This window comes from Buteo buteo, chromosome 2, assembly GCF_964188355.1.
Source record: "Buteo buteo chromosome 2, bButBut1.hap1.1, whole genome shotgun sequence".
Lineage (NCBI taxonomy): Eukaryota > Metazoa > Chordata > Aves > Accipitriformes > Accipitridae > Buteo > Buteo buteo.
In genome coordinates, this window is record NC_134172.1 from 51,357,354 (window position 1) to 51,381,214 (window position 23,861).

Genomic DNA, 23,861 nt, shown 5'->3' on the forward strand with positions numbered 1-23,861 from the left:
GAAAAACTTATTTGACTTTCCATGAGGAAGGCAGAATTACATCTGTGGTGTAGTACTGTAGTAACTCATCCTGCTTCTGAAAAAGTGCACATATGATGCAGGAAGCCTTTTGATAATTGGCTTTTCTTGCTAACTAGCTAGTAAATCTAGTCCTGTCATCATCTTTCTCCTGGGCCAGGGTTTCCTGCTATAGGACTGCCAGATGTCAAAAACATCATTTATATCCAGAACAGATTTACTCAGAGAACAGGGGGTCAGCAGGGATGAATTACTGTCTCCCTGCAGGGTTCAAACACTTTTGCCCAACAGAACCATCTTTCTGCAAGGTCTTTGATATTGGTAATAGGATCTTGAGAGCCTCAGACAACTAGTGCTTTGTACTTCCAAGCTATTCTCCAATCCTTTCAGTACTTTAGATGTTCACTTTACCACATTAGTAACAGGTACAATTTCCTCCCATAGTTCAGTGCTAATAGCTTTTTATAAATTATAAAAAAAACCAAACCCCACAACCTTGAAATAGATACTTTTGCTGTAATTGTTTATTAATTAAATTTCCATAATGATGCTTCTTTCTGTCCTTCCCCTTTCATTAAATTATCTATGCTAATTTCATTATGCGTTCTCTCTTTAGAAGTTGTCCTGCCTGGGGATATTTTTCCAAGTCTCCTTTACCAAAAGCATCTGCTACAGTGAGACATCTAATTGCAGACAGCAGCGTTTATTCCAGACCCTTCCTTTTCCTGGGCAACAGACTCTGTGTGCCTGGCAGGTACTTGTTCACTTCTGAAGTGGTAGGAAGCAGAGATGTGGGGAGGTAACGTGTTTACATACCTGGGGTGAGCTGTCACGGCTCACTTGTAGCTCTAGACTCATTCCTGAGAGTAAGAGCTACAGGTCTGATTGCTTCTTACTCTGGGGCCGTTTTAAGGCAGCTTTCCATGATTAGACTGCATATTCTGGTAATCTTGCTTCCTCATAGTAGCCCCTTCACACTATAAGAAAGGTATAAATACGATCATTCATTAATCTTGGGTTAATAATTTATCCAACTGCCAGCTCAAGGCAGGTCCTGTTAGTGCAGGGTGCTCTAGACCCTGTCTAGCCAGGTTTTGACGATCTTCAAGCATGGAGTTCCCTTCTGGGCAACCTGTTCCAGTGCTTGACTACCCTCATTGTGATTTTTGTTTTCTTACACCTAATCAGAAAATAATAATAATAATAATAATAATAATAATAATAATAATAATAATAATAATGATGTAACCTAAATGTAAATGCATCTCAGGCCTCATACAAAAGTGGAACAAGTCTTATTTCATTTTCAAAGATGATCTTTCTCTACGCCTCTCAGCTTTATTTTTTTCCTGACCCATTTCTTTTGTGGGGCTGAGATACTTTACAAGTTCAATAATGATTTCCATTCATTGGAAGATCCAAAAAGGAACAGTTAAAAATAACTTTTTTTAAAAATTGGGGGAAAAAATAGTTATCTTATAAATAAAATGCACAAAGATATCAGCAATGGATTTTTTTTTTAAAGAAAATAATTTACACTGTAAGAAACAAAATCAGTTTTGATTATGAAGTGCATTGCTGCTATGTTTCAAGGATGAGGTGTAGCTGGGGTTAGAAATAAGATGGGCAATGCACATGTATCAGAATTTAAGCTGTGGTGGTTGTAACTTGCCAGCAGTGTTCTAGAGACTTCTGAGTGGCAGAAGTACAAAACCAGCAACGTAGAGAGTGCAAACACAAGGGGGAGAAGGCACTCAGAATAAATGTGTAATCTTTTTGCAGTAGAGGAGCACCAGGGGGCTTTCCCAGGCAGCTTGCAGGTAAGGGCTCTTGGCTTCTGAGGGTCCCTCTGAGCACAGGAGGCAGATCCTGGGAAGGGAGGCAGCTTTTGGTGCTGCTCATGTCTCGTGGACACCTGTCTCTCCTGCCCCTGGCTCCAAAAATCAATCTACGCACAGAAAAGTTTCTTACCACTGCTGTTGTCTAGCACAGGTGTTACAGGTGTAAGCTGCAGTTCTGCTTCTCCTTTTCTACTCCATTAAAATAAACCTACAGTTGGAACACATCAAGGTCTATCAGGGGCTTGTAGAGATTTCAGAGTCTCAGTTTGCCTTCCTGCTAACTTGCTGTTTATCCAAGCTGTTGAGCAGCACTTCCTGAGGGTAAAATTGCTTTATAACCTGGCAACTCTGGGTTGCTCCAGAGATACTTGGGAACCCACACAAACTGATATGTGATTAACTTCCCTGGATTGTCAGACAACACTTGAACAGCAGATTTACCATACCAAAAAGTGATGTGCCTACAGTGTATTAGATTAGTCTGTCTGTTTAATTGCTAGACAAGTTTTAAGGATGAAAGAATATATTTCTTTAAAACAGAATACAAGTGCATTACTAAGATTTTGCTTTATAACAAGGAATTCTTAGCTTCTCAAGTATAGTAGCTAATGTTTATTTCTGACTTCTGAACCTCTACAGTCTATGTTACCTTAGAGACCTCCAAGAGGAGCATTTTTCCTGTTCCTATTGATAAAGGTATTTGCCTGAGGTGGAGTGAGCCAGCCCTGCTCAGTTACAAAACACTAATTACTTTTTTTTTTTGGTTTGTCACTGTGGCATCTCGTGGTCGTGGGGAGAAATGGAACCATTTCCTTCCCTCCACTTGCCTAGGATTTCTTGATTTACATATAAGTGATGTTCTGTAATTAGCATGCTTCTGGATTCAGGCTTTCAAATGTTTTCCTGTTTACAAGGTATTATGGTAAGCTTTATGAGCTGCCTGTGAGGAACATTAAATCTACATAGCTAATAGATTCAGTTTTCCTTTCCCTTTGTTAACTGCACGAAGTCTATGCATGGCATGTCACAAAAGTGAGAAATAAATTTTTGTACCAGTATATTTTGGCTTTATCCATTCTTTTCTTCTTTTCCCTGACTCCTCCTTAGACTTCAGAGAACCCATCATGTACCTTTTTTGTGTTAAGGCGAAAATGTAAAAGAAAAGGCATATAGTGACATTTTGGATTGTAGCTTCTCAGTTCAGAGACAGCCACAGCAGAGTCATCTGTGGTGTTTAAGATGATGCTATCTCTGTTAGCTGTCTGTGTGGGATCTCTGTCAGAAGTCATCTCTTAGCACCACATCGTTTTTGGAGTGACTGTTTGATTACTGGCCTTGTAATCAGTAGTAATTACTGGATTGGTTCCTCTAATCCTGGTAGTTTAGATCATCTCCAAGTGCTATTCCTAAAGGCCTCAGTGTTTTACTAGGCTAGCTAATGTAAGCAAGCATTTGGGGCTGAAACAGCTCACGTTATTTAGAGACTTCAGAAGTGTGGGGCTCAGTTGTGGAACCTTAACAGGAAGCCTCTGACTTGTATTTTTTGTTTATCATGTTCTGGTGCAGGGGGAATTTTCATGTGGGTTCATGCTGCTTTTCCATTCAAATTTATCTCCAACTTTTTGGGGAAAGAAACTGAATCTTAGCCAGGAGAAATCTCAGCTGCAGCTATGTTGATTTCCCTGACCAAAGAGTAGGTGACAATTGAGCAGATCAACCAACTTTCCCAAGTTTCCCATGATTTTTACCTTACAACAGCAGAGGATTCATAGGCAGTCAGTTTGAACTGAAAGTTCAGTTTAAAGCCTTATCCTGGAAACTCATGCCAGCTCTCAACCTTGTTGCGAAAGATGGTCCTTTTTCAAAAAGACTGATAAAAGTCTCGTACTGTCTGTAAAGTCCCTCCTCTACTCAGTAGTAGAGCAGAGCTCTTACAACTTTAGTGGCCTGCGCTGTGTGTATTATACTATGCTGTCAGTGGTGGTTGTGTATGGGGAAGGCATGGAGATTAAGCCTGTATCAATTTGTGTGAAGTGTGTTGTTCGAGATCTCTGAGCAGCTGTCCAGAGGGGGCTTCCAGATGTTCTCTAGAACACTTCTTTTAAAAGATCCCATCTCTAGTTGTATCAGAAACACTTAGCAAGGCTCAAAACAGGGACACATGTGACAGCACACGAGTGTAATAATCTACAGTGGAGTTTGAGCTAATTTGCATTATGTTGCAACTGGAACAGGCTTAAGAAGGCAATGAATTAAGTGGGAGAAGGCACTTGCTCTTGCAGAGCAGCTCTGTGGACAGCAGGATCTGAACTTCTCCAGAACTCAGAGATTGAAATCCTGTCCCTGCTACATTCAAGAGCACTAGCTGTTAATTTAAACAGGATAAGGATTTCAGCCAAGAGTGTCAGAATTTGCCGTTTTAGAATTATTAACTCTCTCCCTGGTATATATTCATAGAAAAGCATGAAAATTTGATATAATTCCCTTTTTCTCTTTGCACTTTTACAAGAAAAAGTAACTAAATAAATTGCTTCTGGGATGAAATTTTCTATGGTGGTTTAAGGCCAGTACATGGGTGTTTTGTCACTGAGCTGCGAAACCATGAAAACTGGGTTAATAATGAACCACCCAACACAGCCTTAACAGTAGCATTGCTAGCAGGCACCTCTGTAATTACTGCTTCTCTACAAAGTGTGCTGAGCTTCTACGATGGATTAAAAATCTCATATTGTGCTTTCTTCTGTTAGAAAATGACTCAGTGGAAACCTTTTAAATATATATAATACATGCAAAGATAAAGTTTCTGCCTCTGAACTAGCCCATTTAGGTTTTGTGCAGTTTGGAAAATAGAATCTAGTTTTGCTTTAGCAAATCTATTTCTTTTTCTAAATTTCATAAATTTGTTGCATTTGAGATGCAGCGAAATGGTAAGTAATACTTCTGTGACATGCATAAATGATTTAGCTGACCTATGCATATAATGTGCTGTGGAATATAAATCCAGTTGGTAGTGCATTTAACAGATTTTTTTCTTTACCTGGCTATTTTCAAACAGAAAGATTGCAGGAGCTTTAGAAATATTTTGGAGAAGGGCAGCAGGACTGAGTGACATGTGAATGTGAAAGGAACAAATTACAGCTGAGGAGACTATTTCTTTTGGAAGGAAAATGAGAAGAGGTAGGTGTGGTTTCTGTCCACTGAAATCAGTGGGAGTTTTTCTGTTGGCTTTAATGAGATGAATCAGAGTTTTGACAGCTAGTGTGGAAGAGGCATATAGTGTAGATGTTGGAAAATATTTAAAATGATAAATTAAACACAAAATTTCTAAGCAGTTTTTGTTGTGCTGTGGACTAAAAGTTACTTAGACCTTCAAAACACTTTCATTTTAGAAGCCATGGCTTGTCAAGGCTGACATAAAGATTCTTACACGCTGGCAGCTGACTCAAAAGTAGTATCTGCTAGCCCTCTCTGAGGTCACGATAGTCACTTTATGGTAGGTATATTCTCCAAGCCAGCAAGGAGGTAGAAAAATGAACCATCAAAATTATAAAACAACAATACTAGAAATACATTTACCTCTTTTGGAGTCTTAGTGTGGCACTCAGCAGTTGGATATCTACGACAGCATTATACAGGTGGACAATGTACGTGCACATATGCTTTCTTTGACAGACCAAATTGACATGGCAAAAATGCACATCTTATGCTGGCCTTTTGCTATGAGGTAAATTGGTGTATCCTCAGAGCCTATTTGGGACTTCAGATCTGGAATATACGTGTGCTAGTAAAGGATGTCTATTTGAATAAGAGGCCGGGTTTTTTGCGTGTATGAACGACGATGGATCCATTAGTTTATATGAGGTGATGTCAGTTCACAGCAGGTGAGAGTTCAACTATTTGGTTTTCAGACTAGAAATTCCCAGAGGTAGCAGAGGAAAAAAAAAACAAAAACAAACCTACAAACCAGTCTCTTGCAAACCCATCCTGGAATCATCATCTCTCCTCTTAGAACTGAAAAACTCGAACCAGTAGGACAGCTTGTTCCTCTCCTGTGATCTCAAAACTTCATTCATGGCTCTTTTTGATGCCCCTTCTTTTCAGCTCTCAATGCTGCCAAAAAAAGACATGTTTACTTGTGATAGTTAATAAGAAGGATACTTGCAAAAAACCTCCCACATTTACGGTATGTTTTTTATAGTTTCTTTTTTGACCTGGTGTGGTAGGTTGACCCTGGCTGGGTGCCAGGTGCCCACCAAAGCCACTCTATCACTCCCTCTCCTCAGCTGGACAGGGGGGAGAAAATATAACAAAAGGCTTGTGGGTCAAGATAAGGACAGTTCAATAACCCAAAGAAAGCAAAGAAAAACAAATGATGTTATTCTCTACTTCCCACCAGCAGGCGATGTCTGGCCACTTCCTGGGAAGCCGGGCTTCAGTACAGGTAGTGGTTGCTCTGGAAGACAAAAAAAATGCCCCCGCTTCCATCTCCCTTTACTTGGCTTTTATGTCTGAGCTGTCATATGGTATGGAATATCTGTTTGGTTAGGTCAGCTGTCCTGGCTATGTCCCCTGCCAAGATCTTGCCCAGCCCCAGCCTGCTGTTGAGGGAGGTGAAAATGTTGGGAAGACAGCCTTGATGCTGTGGGAGCACTGCTCAGCAGTAGCCAAAACACTGGTGTGTTATCAACACCTTTCTAGCTACTGTTGCAGAGCACAGCACTATGAGGGCTATGGGGAGAATTAACTCCATCTCAGCCAGACCCAATACACCTGGTCAGTGAACTAAAACATGTTACCTGCAATACTTCTGTATGACCTTCTTGGCATTGGGAGTTGTGTTTTAAAACATATAAGCTACAGAATTGTGAAGATTGGGTGGGGGGTGGCCTGGATGTGTTTTTGAGCATCTCAACAAATGAGATTGGTTTTGAGCAGCTATTAGAGCTTCTATAAGAAGGGGACAATTCCCCTGATGTTGGTGAAACCCCACCAGAAGATGGAAAGAAACTGTTTGGTTAATGCACCTGCAGTACATTATGTAGGAAGGGCAGACAGAGTTTGTGTAGCAGCGCGCCTGTTACTGTTATCATCGCATTAGTTGTACATGACCGTTTGCATCCCAAAAGAGCACTCCATCCATAGTAGGACAGTCCTTCTCCTCCATGTGTTGGGTATAGGCTATATATAGCCAGCCAGTTAGACCAGTAACTTTCAGTCTCACTTTCCATTCTTTCCTTCTTCCTTTGTGATTGCTGGGCAAGGTGCCAAATACAGTGCTTGTCTGAATGCCATGCTCTCTCGGTGGGATTTATAATACCAGGAGTGACAGGGTTACAGCCCAGGAGTTTTTTAAAGTACAATGCTGTCTGTGATTTAAGGGAAAATAGGTGTAGGGTAGATCTGAACAAACAAATACTTTAAAAGAAATTTGGAATGTACTTTCAATTTTAGCATGACCTACCTGACTGCAGCTTAAGTAATAAGTAGAACTAAATCCTGTGATGACCCGCTCAATCCAATCTCTTCAGGTCAGTAGAAAAGCACGCATATAGTGCCTTACAGAGGCAGATTGACCAGCTGCACCATATATCTGCTGGGAATTTAACCGTTACTGAGCTGCTATGCTCCCAGATGCTAATACACTTTGTTCGGGCCTCTATTGAATGTTGTCGTGAGCGTTGCTTTGCAGAAGAGAATACTTTTCTCCTGTGACTGAAGAACAGCCTTGTTATTATGAAAACTGGCTAATGGAAGGACTAGCAAATACTCATATTCCTCTCTCCTTTGGGTTGGGTTGCCAGAAGTGTAATTTTCTTCATTTTATAGAGGAGGAAATTAAGTCAGGAAAGAGTGAAATTACTACAGTAAGTCAGTGGCAGAGGTTCAAACAGAACCTAGGTTTCCTGGCATTGAAGCATTTCATCTGAATGCTCAGCATGTTTCTGCCAGAGATGGCAAAGTGGTGGCCCAGGTTCTAGAAGCAGGACACTTACTTAAAGTCTTCAGCCGTGCCCCAGGTGCACGAAGCTGATGACTGTCTTCCAGACTCCAAGGAAGAGACACAGTAAGTTCCTTTTTCAATGTTGCTACATATGGGGTGGTTAGTAAAAGGTTGAGAATCTCTTGCTTGGGGCTATAGGAGGCATGAATGTGAGTGCCAAGATTAGGATTAAGTGTCATATTTTTATGTATATAACTGGCAAATTAGGGGACAAAACTTATATAATACACACTTAAGTGTAAATTAGCAATAGTATGTGTTATAAATGTGGAGGTGATTCAAAGGGAATTTACTCCAGAATCATCTTTTCTCCACTACTACTTCCTTTTTTTCAGATGCTCTTTGCCTCTGCTTTTGATTTTGTCTAGGCTGTCTGCAAGTTTATTTCTGAAAAACAGTGTTTTAAAAATAGTCTAGGTTACCTGCAGTCTGGACTGTATAGTCATCCCACTGTGTGTTGTCACATAAGAGCTGTTAGATCTTGCTCAGGCTATTGATGATTTTCATTAGGGTTTCCTTTTCACAGTGCAGCAAATCCTGTGGGAGTTAAGTGTGCTGTAGTTGGAGACTTCAGCCTTTATTATAAAAAAATTAAAATAATAATGTTTCCTGCCTGTCACCTGTGTGTGTGACTGCAGCAATTTCAGCTTGGATGGGCTTGAGCAAGCCGGGAGTTACTGCTGTCAGGACGGCAGCTCTGAAGGCTTGCAAATGTCAGCCCCAGCCAATGAAGCGAACATCCGCGGCTTGCACCATGGTCCCAGCAGTGAAGTGCAAAGCCAGAGAGAATGCACCAGCCGCCTAGCAGACACCTCCAGGTGGCGGGAGCACTGGCATCTGTATATGGTTTTATAATCAATAGGAACTAAATGATTTGAAGAGAGTAAACCTTCCTCACTCTGCAGTATCTTGCCTAGGCTGCCTATGATTCTTTGTCCCCTTGCTTGTTTAAATGTGGTATTTCCATTCCTTATTATTCCAGTATATGTTACAAGATAGTAATTTTTTGACCTGGACAAATGCAGCATCTGTTTCATAGTAATTTTTTGCCCACAGTTCTGTATTTTTATTGCACTTGAAAACAAATACACTGATCCAATGCTTTCAGCATTAGATTCACTGGTCTTTTTACAGTCAGGAGATTTTATCTTGCCTTTCAACTTAATGTAACCCATTTGCAGCCCCTTCTTTTCACCAGTATCAACTATGATACTTTTGGAATTGCTGGGTTTTAAAAAGTCATGTTTCATTTTGTGATTACAGAAATTTTCTTCCCTAATTATTAGATTGCAAATAAATGGTGAACAGTAGTTGGTATTTTAGAAAAGAAAAAAAACGTTGTCGAAATAGAAGATTGCAGAAGGACCTCTAACCTGAGAAGTAATAACAGGTATAATACCTCTTTCTTGGCAGCCTTTTGATCTTTTCCTTTTTGATAGCTTGTGCTTTGTCTTATAAAATTCCAGGGAAATTAACAATAGGCACCGTAGCAATGGCACCTGATCAAAATGCCCTTGTGAATGGAGTTGCCTGAATGGGTGAGCAGCCACCTATGGACCATCTCAAGCCAAGATGTAAGAAATCCTTCACTGTAGAGTGGCTCAACCAAATGCAGCAAAGTTATCTGCTTTCTCCTTCTACAGTCAAAACTGTGAAGTGAATCACAAAAGTCTCATAGTATGTATGCTTCCTGTAGAAGATGACTTTGTGGGCAAGCTTCAGAAGAGCAGCAGTGTTTGATGAGTCTGTCCACATCTTTGTAAAAGAGAGCAGAGAGGCTCAGTGCTGTGTTCCAACATCCCATACGGTTGTGAATCCAACTGTAGTCAAAAGCAGAAGTCCAGTCGTGATTCCTGCTAAAAACATAATTTTTCTAATGGGTAGGTTTTTCCTTCTTCTTACTGATCTTTAGAAAGCATCGTACAGAGTTGTAGATCTAAATCTGATGAGCTCCATCCATAATTCTCATTCTGATGTAAATCTTTCTCAGTTGATGCAGATCCTGAGCCCTCCAGAGCCTCCCTCATGAGACGTGGGCACCTTCTTTCTCTCCCTTTGAGATCTTGGACACAACTTTACATCATCTGTAGGCAGAACTGCCTGTGAATTGCTTTCCTGTAAAGGGATTTTATATGCTGAGTGTTGTAGGACCAAGCTTATGGCTTATACATAGCTTGCTACTGGGCACGGTCCATATAGTATTGGCAGCAACAGACAGGTGTTGGCATTGTTAATGGCATGCAAATATACGAAAACATACCTAGAGCACAATCGCAGTTCCTAGAAAAGGAGTTGGTCACGCTGCCTTCCCTTTACTGCCAGAGACCTGAGCAGCTCTGAGGAAGGAATGGTCCATGGCACGTGTGAAAGGATGCACAGAGGCACTGATGTGTGTGTCTGTCTCCCTGGAGCCTCCCTTTTTTTTGTGGAGGAGGTGGTGGCAAATATGTGCAGCATCATGTAAAGCAGCAGTGATTTTGAAACTTGTAGCATGTGGGTCACAGTCAGACAGTGTATGAGCTGGTATTGGAATATAAACCATGATAATGAGGCTGATCAGAGTGTGTGAAGCTAGAATGCCAAGGGCTTTTCTCTTCACAATGTGTCCTATGATGGCTATCAGCATCTGAGATCCTCTGACCTGCAGAGATTGCATTGTTGCAGAGAAAGAAGAAACCTACAAAAGGAGCTGTGTGTCAAGCAGACAATTCTGGGATCTCCTGTGTGTCCCTGGGTAACCTGGGCTTTGAGTTTATTTGTCTTTTACAAGTCCTCATTGGAAAAAGTAAATCTAGGTAAACCCACACATGCCACACTCCTAACCCTGTTGAGCTTAGCAGTGGTACAGGGGAGAGGAGCTTTGGTGGCATTGTTTTAAAACAATACGGCCAAGTTTTTATCCTTTATATCCAGATGCAGCACTGTGTTTGCAAAGGCATCACACTGATGGGGTTTCACCAACCAGTGGCATGGCTCACAAGTCTCTGTGAGAACCAAAGGATGTGAGTGTGCTTTCTCTGGCTGTGGTTTCTCAGCAAATGGAATGAACTTAGGCCCTGCTATTGTAAAGCAAAGCATTCGTAAGACTAAAAAGAGAGGAAAATTAAAAAAACATGCCTCAGCAGCATAGCTAGCATGCAGCTTTTATTCAAGGCTCATGGTTCTGAGTGGGCAAATCCAATTAATTATAAATGCTTTGGATGTGTAAACAAGAGAACATCTCTGTGTTTTGAAGACACAGAAGTCTCTTTTCCTCTGCTAAATTAATGCTTACAAGACCTACCCAGGTAAGTCTTCGATGTACTAAGACCAGACCTCAAAGAATGCTGTTTTTCAGAACAACTGAACTTTGGGGAATTTTGGTCATTGGGTAATTACAATGCAAGGCAGTTCATCTCACACGTGTATTTAATAACGGAACAAGTATTTAGTGATAGAATTACATATTGTTCACTGCGGTTCACCTCCTTTCTGCAAAGAAGGAAAAAAGTATTTTGGAAAGGAATAAAATGTTTGCAAGATGGTAATGTGAATCCAGGAACCAGTGTGCCAACGATCTCGATCTCCACTGCACTGTTATTGTACTGTGACTGTCTTTTGCCTTCAGTAGACTTACAGTGCCAAAACACCGGTGCAACTGTCCTCGTTTTCTCCTTACGCTGTGTAGACCTGTTAGATGCCTTGCAAATAAGACCAAATAATCCTGAGGTGAAGGGAGAGGTGCATGCCTTTCCTTGGGTTGCTCCCTGGTACGTTTTCCTTGCCTTTAATGCCACTGCCTGGAATACTGACCTTCATTTTGGTCTTCCAGATTTTGCAAATGATTCTCTTCCAAAACTGTCTGCAAATAGTTCTTCTCTGGTAGTCGGGAAAGCAAAGAGTTTGAATTGTCATACTTGCCATCACATTCTTGGTATGTGTAACCTGTTACTAGTTGCCTAAGAGAGTACCACAATATGTCATCTTATTCTTCCCTGCGAGCTCTTACTTCAGTCTAAAGTACCGTTTTGCTGTCTTCTTCTACTTATATTAGGGTGTTTGTACTATGACAGCCATGAACAATCTTTGTTGTATGATAACATGATGCGTAATTCTCTTAATCACTCAAAATTAGTTTTTTAATTTGATGATTAGAAATAGCAGCAACAAACAATAATGTGCTTAGTGTAGTGGGTTACTGAAACAATTTGAGCACTAGGAAGCTGCTTCTACAAGCTTTTTGAATTTTCATTCAGCCATCGTCTCAAATTGACCATTTCTTGCTTCGTTGTCATGGAAATATTAGGCTAAAAATATCTTTAGATACACAGTAGAGACAAGGAATATGTGCATACTGATTCTGAAGTGTGATAAATGTATTAAAAAATAAAAGCAGCCCTTATTATGGTATTGTGAGTAATAGTGCTAAGCTTTTGGTTTCTCTTTTACATCCAAGCGCAAAGGATTTTTTCTTGATAATATTCATGTCTTGTTGCCCAAGGACTTAATTGCAAGACTCTCTTTGTATACCGCATGGCACATGCTTGACTGACTGTAATAGCTCCCAATCAGAGCGAATACTGAGTTTTAATATTGCATGGTCTGGCTGCTAAACACAAAGAAACTGTTGTTGTAAAGCATTCTTATAGTGACTGAAGAGAGCTTAGCACTTGAAATTGTGAATAGATAGGGCTTCTGACTGGGAGAGTTTGCAGAGGAACAGGAGAAAGGGCTTAATGTGTAAGAGGAGCTGGGGGAACAGTGAGGTCCATGATGGCTGGTTTTGGCACTAGCATCTTCAAAGGTAACTTTCTTGGAGAAAAAAAAAAGAAAGACTGACTCAAGGGAATGTTCTGTTTCTAATGTGAAATTCAGTTACGCTTATCAGACATGTGATTAAAGGCTGGCTCAAGAAGTGCTGTAGCAGGTGTCTTGAATTAAACTGCTACCAATGTAAATGAAAACATGAATCCTCCCTAATTCAGTACTTGGCTGGGTTTGGAGCTGCAAGATGTTCCTTTTCATGTTGTTGTCTCCCTTCACAGAGCAGGCACCAGGTAGTTATGGCTTACACCTTCCTAAATACTAATCATTGATCATAAGGCTGATGTAATTTTCTGCTTCTGTAAATCCAAAGCAATGATTGGTCCACCCATGTTCTGAGATCAAGGGGAATAAAAACATGTTGTGATGTAGAGGGCTGTTTGAGGCACTTGGCTTCTGAAGTTCATGCATTATCTCTTGCTCAAGGCTATGCCTGAAGGCATAATCCACTCATATGTATTTAATTAAGACTTTAAACTGCTGTTGCCCTGATAAAATCAAGGAGCTGATGGTTCACAGGCATCTGCTCTAGGAGACAATTAACTTGAGGCAGACATAATGCCTAGAAGCCTGTAGGATATATTGCGACAGGAGCAGTAGAGAAGAGCTTGCCTTATCTGGGACAACCCAGTGGCTGTACATCACGGTAAAGTGAGGAGAGGGGTCCCCAGCTCTGCCCAGCCCTTCTCTTTTGTGGAGCTGTGAGCTGTTGTATAGCTTTGAGTTTATACCTTTCTCTGTCGTCTCTGAGTCACCTTCACAGTGCCTCTGCTGACGCTCAGAACAAAGCACAGGGATGTCAGTGTTTCTGTATATTTCTTTTCTATCTGTTTATGTTGTGTTTTAATACATATTGGTGTAACTGAGAACACAGGCACTATATCTCCAGTTCAAATCCTTTTCCTTAATATTGTCAGTGACTCTAATGTAGCTAAGGGGCCACTAATAGAGTGAAACAGATGGCTTTCTGCATATGAGGCAAGGTTCATTTCCAGTGTACTGGAAGCGTAGATATTTCTTTCTCTACTATTCAATTTTGATGAAGAACTGTCAAGTCCATTGTAACCAAGATGATGAGCAGTTTTAAAACAGAAATGTTATTTAAAAGCTTAGTCTGATGATGTTATTTAAAAGCTTAGTCTGATGTAATTGTTGCATTTTAGAAGTTATTTTAGATCATCTCCTTCATAAATAAATAAACCATGTGTTTGATTTTGCTTGCAATGTTGTTTTTCATGCAATGTGCATGAGTGTTTAGGATCAGAGAGCAAACTTTAGGCATAGTTTCCAGTTATTATGGACTCAACTATCACACAGTTAAAAATGCTTTGATGATTGCAAGTTTTTCTCAAATAAATTGCTCACTTGCTAATGCTCATGGTGAAAAACTCATCGTTAAGCTGATTTACATAAAAACATTATACGCCTGTAGGCTCTGGAATTTCATTAAGTCTCAATCTTAGTGCAGCCCTTATAATTTGCTGTTTGCAATGACTAAAATGTCTCTCTCAAACAGCTTTTCCTTCTTCTGATGAAAGACAGATAAGTTGTTACACCCTCCCACCTCCCATCCCCAACTCTTTCACTCAGATTGGTGCCTATCAGTCCTTTCTTTACAACAGTCCATAAAAGCAGAGCAGATAGATAGCACTGTTGTGTTTGACTGTAAGTAAAGAGATAAAATTCTTGCCTGTTTTGGGCTGGATCCCACTGTCTTTATGAATATGGAGCAAATAGTTCTGTTGGTTTGATTGGGATGAGAAATGACTCAGTGTCAGGAATAGTGAGACTGAGTCCTTTTTTTTCCACCATCTCACATTTCTGAAGATAATTTTAGGAGGAAATAATTATTTTCAAGGATGTGAGTTGTCTGAGCAAACCAAATTTCCATTTCATTACTCATGTTATACAATAAAACTTAAGAAGTGGGTAGTAGAGAATATGCCCCAGTGCAAACTGCAGGTTCTAATCCTAGCTACATAAGGGCTAAAACACCTTTTTATTAAAGACATTTAGCATCTTTAGCTACTGGCTGGGCAGTGGCATCCTTCTACTGACCTTTCCTGTGGTGGATATCTGCAGAAGCTTTGCCTTGCTCTACTCTGCCTCGACTCTAGTTGTCAATCTAAACACCGTCAATCTAAACACCACTTACTAGGCACTTTGATGAACTGGACTTTCATAAGGGCTGCTGGATGGCTGTAGGTTTTAATGCATTCCAACCCTTGCCCATCTGGACAGAATTTGAGCCAGTAGACTGACCATAAGTCCCATTGCCATCTCCCTGTGTTTGCCTAACTGGGAGCTTGAATCTGAGTCCCCCAGTACATGCATTGCATTCCCACCATGAGGGCAGCTGGCAGTGCTCATCTGTTGTAACAAGACTGAAACAGTGCTTTGCTACCTGCTCTCCCAAAATCCTTCTCTACTCAAGCCTATGACCACCACAAATCACAGGTTTTTTTCTTCACCATCTTGCCTGGTTTTGTCCTGCCTTCTCTTTCCCCACCTAATCCCCTAAGCTGCCTTTATCTCTTCCTTCAACAGGGACAAATCAGCAGTGGATTCATATTCTGCTCTTCCATGCTACTTGGCACAGTGGGGAGATACTCAGGGATACAGTCCTCTGGCTTTGAGGAGAGGTACCCAGATGTGGCAAAGCCAGGAAGAGCTTAGATCTGTATTGCAGAAGAAGTCTGTCTTAGCGCCATGCTGGAACATGCTCAGCACAGATAGGATTTCCTGGGCATTTAGATGATAAAGTCAAAGATGTCTCAAATAAGCATATCAAACTGAATTTTTTGGAGAGGCTTATAAGTTAGCTGAATTTTAATGTACTTTTGTAGAAACAGCAAAAGATACATGCTTACTCTAGTGACTTCTGTTCCATATTAACATGGGGGGTAAAAGGAAAGGTCTTCAGAAAGCTTTAATGGGTAAAGCCCCATGGTTCTCCCTTACCCTCAAAGCTACAAATTTCTGGATGAAATTTTCTTGCTGTGCATCTCTGTAGATCAGAGGTAGACATCCAGCATGCAAAATTTTATTCCAAATGCATTTATCTCTGAAAATGTATAAGCAACTGAAAACAATGTTTATAATGAAAAATGTCAAGCAACTTCAGTAATCTGCAATGCTAGATGTCCTGCCTGTATGGAGAAATATATACAAGTGCTGGAAATTAATGTATAAGCACACATCCATTCCAGCTGCTATCATTCTTTAGTAATGAGTCTTGCCAAATAGGACAGTTTTTATGAGGGTAGCACATAAGCAACAGCCTATTCGAATTAGATCTGTATGTTCTTCCTGAATAGCAGTTTGCAGAGCCACATTGTTGTATCTCTCCTCTGATAGAAGCTCCTGGATACTTTTATTTTCATAAGGCAAAAATGGTGTGATTTTGTCTGTCTTATGCTCAGGAGTCTATACCTGAAAAATTCCTGAGTAATGATAATGAATCACAGTGCAGTCATGGGTAAGCAGATGCATGTCACTTCATATGAACAGCGTAGTAGTAGAGGTGGATTATACAAAGCTAGACCCAAAATCAGTGTAGTATGGAGCATGCAACACTGAGGGCTCCAACAAGTGAAGCTAGGACAGAGGAGACTGGCCCACTGACTATGAGGATTTATTACTAGCCATTAGTTATTAGTGTACTAATTTACCATACTACTCTTGTGGTGGTTGGAGGCAGGTAGCTGCTGAATCAAATTATCATGCAAAGGAAATAAAAGTGAAAGTCAATAGTAGAGAGTATCCGCAGATCACAAATAACAACAGAACAAAGAATCAATGATATAATAAATGATAGTAATCAGCTTTCTTATTATAAAGGAGGTAACTCTAGCCCTGAACATGCAACCCTTGTGAAGCAGTAGCAGTCTCTGACAAAACCATCTGAAAATGAAATAAAATTACTAAGATCATCTAATCTGTTCTTCAAATATCAGTTACAACTACAAGTACTGAAATACATTATTTATTGTTGCAGAGTTAAGGTTATTTGAATGTTCTAACTGTGCATTTCTGCATCTTGACAAGTTTGGATTTTGGGGTTAAATTTAATCTTGATTAGAAGTTTTCTGAGCATTCTACTGCTTGATTTTGAGCTATTACAGTTTGCTTGCAAAGGTTTGTGCCTGGAATTGTTGATATGTACTGGTCAGCCTTAATTCTTTCTCCAGTTACTTTTTTTTCTTTCTTGCCTGGAAGCATTATAATAATCTGAAAGGTGAGATTTTAAAATCTCGTATCTCCCAGTTTCTCAAAAGAAGTCTTAACAGTCTGTTTACATGTGTTTGCACATTTTAGAGCAGGACAAGGAAAAGGTCATCAGAAAATTGGAAGAAATTCTGCAACTGGGATTAAAGAAACGCATCTGTTTAGGCCTTGTTTGGTTTTAAACTGTTGTCTAAAAACTGAGGAGCCTTACGGAAAACCGTAGGCGGTTGTGATACTAAACAAATACTGTGAGCAGATGTGGTTTACAGCTTAAGGAAATACACAGTCCATAGGTGGCTGAGTGGCAGACCAGCTTGATGGTTGTAGTGCCACGGTTGCATATTGGACAGGCAATTCCTGGAACAGGCAGGTTTTCTGATACAGCACAATAAGTAAGCGCCATTGTGTGCATGGAGCAGCAGCAGCCATACATGATGGAAATAAACAGTACCGTGTATCGATGCTGTAGATACAAACTAGATTTGCCAGTAATAACCTTACCTTTCATCTTCATTGTGTGTGTTAATTCTTTGCTGACAGGGCAGGTCTAGTATCAGGAGAAACTACCTAAATTTATCTAAAAGCTGTTGATGCTTAGGGAAAGGCTTGCGCTGATGCAGGAGCATTGGGTTTCAGCTGGGTTGCACAGTTTACCTGCTCTCTCTATACTTCCAGCAGTATTCAAATATAAGAGATGGGCACTGGAGGCAGCAGCAGGTGGAGAAGGGTGGTCAGGCATGAGAGGTGGACAGGACGTACACTTGTGCACTGGGTGTCACAGGTAGCTGCTGATACAGCTCATACATTGTGCTCCATGCTTCATGAAGCTCTTGGCGAGAGGGCGCTTTTTTCTCTTTCTTCTTCAGGTTTGACTTTCTTACTCTTTCCTTCTCTGCCTTTCCTTGCCTTGTTTCTTTTTCCCTGCTTTCCTCTCATTTATTCAGATTTAGACAGTCCTAGTCTTTCTCACCTCTCCCGTCCCACACTTTGTACAGTGATTCTCTTCTAATCTCAGTCCTGTCCTTCCCTCAACTTCAACATCGATGCCCTTGCTTACTCAACTCACTTAAACTGCCTTTAATCTCTCTCTGTTTTGGTTTCCTGTTGTAATTCCTTGTCCTATTTTTTCATATGCCTCTCCCAGTTTCCCCATGTATTCAGTCAGTTCTTCCCTCCATTGACTCCCTATCTCCACTTTGACACCTTCTATCTCCACTTCCAGAGATCACCATGGCTACTTTAATTCAAGATGGTCCTGTAGCGATCTGATTATAGCACAGTATCATATGTTTATTCCACTTCTGGGTCCTCTCTAGGGAAAACTTTATGACTCATAACTTAATTGCTTCACTCCTTGATTTGGTTCATTTGGTTCCCACCCACTTAACAAAGACAGCTACCTTTTCATTACTGGTTTTTGACACCTCTCATATTTTATGCACAATGTTTGCCCAAAAGAGCAGCAACAGCTCTTTTAGTAATAGACTGAATTGATCACAAATGACTCAGTTTTTAAGACTGGCATTACTTCCCTGAGAGGTTGTTCAGGGCTGAGAAATGCTTACCTAATGCCTAGTCACCTCTGCTATTTAATTGAGACAAAGACTATCATGGGAGTATATCACAACCAGATTGTGAAAGTGTCTCAAGTGTATCACACACTCCTATCAAACACCAGCTGACACTTCCTACCTCCCCCAAAGAATATCCTTTTGTGTTTCCTTGAAATACTCGTTAAACTGAAAACCCTGAACATCCTAATAAGGGAAACTGCTTAATCCTGGCAGTGCTTCTTTTTATATTTGAGAGAATAAATCCACCTTTAAGTGAAAGCTAAGCCTCTGAGACCAGACTAGTCTTAGTAAGTGAAGAGCAAAGGATTACAAGAGCAAGTGAACTTTTGAGAAGAGATTTAGGGCAATTTTGACACCTCTGAAGGAATGAGGAAGATGAGTAGGAATGGAAGTATTTTAAAGGGAAAGGGTATAAAATAAACCAACAGGAGCAATAACACTGCCAGGAAAGAAGAATGGGTGGATGAGGGGAACTAGGACACCTCTTTGAGGTTTTCAATCTTCAATACCTCCAGCTGCAATTCATCAGCAGACCCTACTAGATTTTATCTCCTCCCACTTTGGTTTAGTAAGGAGTAGGGTATTTTCAAGGGCTGAGATTGTAGAGGAAGTATAGAGTATTGCCAAGAAGAGTAACGTTCAGCTGGTAAATTCATTTTCCAGTTAATTTGCAAAACTGATTTGGTAACAGATAACTCAGGCTTTGATAGAGAAATAATTTTCTGCGGACTGGATTTTTTTTCTTGTGAGAGGGATGAAGCTCCATGGCAGAGTTGTTCTTTGGCAAAACTCAAACTTCTTGGAGTTTTTCTCTGAACAAGGAGTGGCCTCTGTGGTGTCCAGGGATGAGCTACATCTCAGCTCCTCTCCCTTCACCGTGAGCATCCCTGCTATGTGGCCCACAGAGGCGCTTGCAGGCTGTGGCACAAGGAGCAAAAAAGAATTGCCCTTCCTGTTGCCTGGCTCTGATTACCCTGCCTTGCGGGCTTTTCTTTCAAGCAGCTGTATTTTCTGCACCTGTGATAGTTACAGCAATGGATCTGAGCATAAAACTGGCGACTGTCTTATTTATGTCAGTGTGATGGAAGGCTGTAACATAGCCATGGTATAATGGAGATACCAAGCCTGGTGTAAAGGGAATACAGTGCTGTTTTGTTCTTGATCCATGAAAATTGTTGAGTAGTTTGGTAATTGTCATGGGCACAAGTATTTCTGAGCATCTTTAGACATCTCATCTCTTGGAAAATTTACCAGTCTAACTGCCATTTATGCTAATTGAAACGAGAATTTAACCTCATTACTTCCTGACTTTAACATCACAACTTCATTATCTGATCCAGCGAGCTGCTACTCATAATTACTGAGATGAAAAAAACATGTATTTGTTTATAACTGGGGATTAACTGGGCAACACTTGCTCCTGACCTGTGTACTGTGCCATGTAGCTAGGGCAGCAGGACAGAGTTAAATAGTCTCCTTTATTCCAGAACAAGCTAATCAGCAAGACTACAGTGCAGACAGCCCTTATAACTACATATTGCTTATGAATGCCAGCTGGATAATATTCAGGTTAATTTATATCACTGCTTTGCCTATATTTACAGTGCTCTCTGTCTGCAGAGGCAGTGGCACCAAGCCGGTGAACGTCTGCATGTGTTTTGGAAATGTCTCAGAGGTGATTCAGGAATACAAGAACAATCTTGAGATGGATTAAAACATTAGGACTCTGTTGAAGTGAAAAACATAGCACCAACGATGTTATTCTGAAGGGATGGCTTGCAGCCAAAAAAAGCCCAACTAGGGTCTAAGTGGCATTTTTGCACATAAAGATACTGTATGTATTTTTGCAAGCTTTATACTTTTAAAAGTTTTTTTAACTTAAAGTTTTTAAAAGTTTTATCTATCCATTGACAATAACCATTTTCCTAATATTTTCACTCTGAAAAAGATCTGGGACAAAGGGGCAGGGGGGGGAGGGAGAATCAGGAAAAAAGAAAATGTTGTTCCCCTGATGTTTCTAGAGCAATTTCTCAAGCTGTGAAGGCCCCCGTAAGACATTTTGCTGTCAGATCTGAATGAAACTTACTGCCTGATGGGTGTCTCCACCTCTGCCACTGTTTTGAATTGGGTGTGACACCTGCATCTCTCTGGGTTGCCTTCTTGCCAGTTTGCATCTGTATGTGGGCAGTTTGATTTAAAATTAAATTAGAAATAGTAGTTGTGTGAAACTGAGAGGAACCTTCAATACCCACATGGTTCTTTCCAAATACATGTTCAATCATCTTAGTAATCCTTTGTCCTTGAAAGCAATACTAATATCCAGAATACCTACATAAGGATACATTCCTTCCTCCTTCTGTCCTCTCTGTCTAATACTTGTAGTTTAATTAAATAGATTCTTTTAAACCATAGTTTCCCAATGTACGTGGTAACTGATTTCCTATTTGTCAACCTACAGCGAGATGTCCTGCTGTGAGGTCTGAACATTGTCATACAGGCTAGTACCTGAAGTTACATTTTATTAACTACATGAGTTAATAAAAATAAAATAGATAAATAATAAAAAAACCCTTCTCTTTATTCTAGCTCTTAATGTTCCATGCAAACTGTAGCTAGAACTTTCCAGAGGAGAGGAAAATTAAGATTTGAATAATTGGTGAGAACTGCATGTTTTAGCTATTGTGGTTGTCCTGGTTTCAGCTGGGATAGAGTTAACTGTCTTCCTAGTAGCTGGTGCAGTGCTATGTTTTGAGTTCAGTATGTGAAGAATGTTGATAACACTGATGTTTTCAGTTGTTGCTCAGTAGCGTTTAGACTATAGTCAAGGATTTTTCAGCTTCTCATACCCAGCCAGGGCACCTGACCCAAACTGGCCAACAGTGTATTCTACACCATGTGACGTCCCATCTAGTTTAGGAACTGGGAAGGCGGGGGGGGGGGAGCAGGGAATCGCTGCTCGGGGACTGGCTGGGTGTCGGTCGGCGGGTGGTGAGCAATTGCCCTGCGCATCATTTGTACATTCCAATCCTTTTATTACTACTGCTGTCATTTTATTAGTGTTATCATTATCATTATTAGTTTCTTCTTTTCTGTTCTATTAAACCGTTCTTATCTCAACCCAGGAGTTTTACTTCTTTTCCTGATTTTCTCCCCCATCCCACTGGTTGGGGGGGAGTGAGTGAGCGGCTGCGTGGTGCTTAGTTGCTGGCTGGGGTTAAACCACGACAGTGGTATCCTCAGCTTTTGCTGTCTTCTCAGTGAGTAAATGAGTTAGCTGCTGAGCTGTTAAAAGTCCTGTAGAGAAAATTACAACGTGAAAATTCAATCTGGACTTGCAGTTTTTCAGTCCCAGAAGCTCATCCAGCTTTTTTGCTGTCAAAAGAAAACAACTGTTCCTCCCAGGTGCAACAATGGGGTTGCTTGCTCAGCTGCACTGACACCACAAGTAATTCTTTTGAATTTGCAGAGGTTTGTTTGGGGCATAGTTGCAAATTAAACCCCAGGATGGGCAACAAAGCCCCTTGTGGAGGGGCCGAAGGACTCTGTAGCCTGTTCCACTTCTCATGGAATGCTGTGAAGTAAAAAAGACACATCTACACGTCTGTCCATATATTGGGAGAGGCATGTATTTTCACCATGTGAGCAGAAATGTGCCTCTGGGTGCCTGATGAAGAACAAGCTATGGGAAGGGAAAATACAGTGGCAGATTAACTGCACTGGCACTGTGCTTCTCATTGATGGACTGCATGTCCCTGGTGCCTCCTCAGGGAGGAGTGCTGAGAAGCCACCTGGAAATGAGAAGCGCTCGAACTACTTGGGAACATAAGCTCTTTGGTTTTCATTTCCTAAGTCACATTTGAAAGCTGGGAAGGCTCTACACTCCTAAAACTATTTTGTCTTTCAAAAAACAAATTGGGATTTATTTTTCCTCCTGTGTATCTGTAGGTGTCAGGGTGTTGTCCCACAAACAGGGTTTGTTAGCTGGTGTGCAAGCCAATAACACACAGACAAGGTATTTTCAAATTAATTTCATTGATGCACATGAATGGGTGCCTGTCTCAAGACAGCACACCTTTGTCTCAAGAATTCCCACATTTATATACTTAAGTAATACATATTCATTATTATTTCCCTTAATGATTGGTTCTTTCTTCGTTTCCCATGTAAATTAGTGCGCAGACTCTGTCTTCCTTCTTCATTGTCTTCTTTTGAGTAGGTGGTCAATGAGTCGGTGGTCACAATCTCCCCTGCAGGAATTACCTTTTACCCACTTCTTCCCTAATCTTGGCAGTTCTGAGTGGTTCTTCAAGATTTATTGACCAGACCACAATCTATTACCTTTTGTGACAAACATAAAGCCTTATTGTCTAGTAGGTAGTTCCTGAACCCTAAATCATGTCTAGTTATTGTTTCTCTATTTTAAATATTAACTGATGGGAGCTGTACACAGGACTTTAGCAGCTTCCTGGTTATTTCAATCATATTATGCATACTAATTGATAACAAGGGTAAGCAATTCAGACCTGAGTTTTTGAGGGTCTCCACCCCTATTCATGTCCCCACATTTTGCTCCCACCTGGGGTGCTGCATGGTTTTTTGAGGGGGGATCTACCAAACAGCAGATCACAGCACCATAATCTGTGGCCAAGGTTGCAGCTCTGAACATTGCATAATCTTTTGTCACAGCTGCACTGATTTCGCTTATTTTGTTACTGGTGTTAAAACAGCAGTGCAATTTGTACGTTAAAACATTGGCATTCCTTTATTACTTTCTTACATAGGCACTTTAGTTACAGTGAGCAGAATTGTGGCTCTGCAAGCAAAGGTTGGTGTTTTCCCTGTACCTCAGCAGCAGCTGCAAAGCAAGATATTAAGGAAAAACTTGATTATGAGAAGCACCTTCAAGTATATTATGGAGCAGCTGAAAATTTCCATGGCATTATCCAGTTAAAATTGCAAGATGTGAATGCTGCTTTTACTTAAATAGGCATTTTTCAGGTCCCACAAACATACCTGTAACATATGTACAGTGCATACCTGCTGTGTCCTAGCTGCATGTAGGCATGTATCAACCCAGTTCACATCCTAGTTTACTATGGAAGAAAACTCCTGCCTGCAGGATGTGCTTCAGCAAGTTACCAGGTCCAGGTGAGAAAGTGGGATTATGGCACATGCTAGCAATTTGTATCTATTTATAGTTACAGAGTAACAGAGAAGCTGGCTGAAAGTTATCTTTCCTTCTTGTAGCAGACAAGAAGGTGGATGGTAAGGGGATGATTGAACAAGAAGCTGATTTCACTTCTATGCCTTGACACAGTTATTGAAATGCGTTTTCCTCACTTAATCTGTTTGTCTGAATATCAGTGCATGTGGCAAAAAGCAGCTCTGAGAGTCCAA

General features: G+C 40.6%; 1 protein-coding gene across 1 annotated transcript in view; it reads left to right on the forward strand.

Moving 5' to 3' along the window:
- The window catches only part of HECW1 (HECT, C2 and WW domain containing E3 ubiquitin protein ligase 1), a 271,938-nt gene that overhangs the window by 114,040 nt on the left and 134,037 nt on the right, over positions 1 to 23,861 (forward strand). The window lies entirely within an intron of this gene.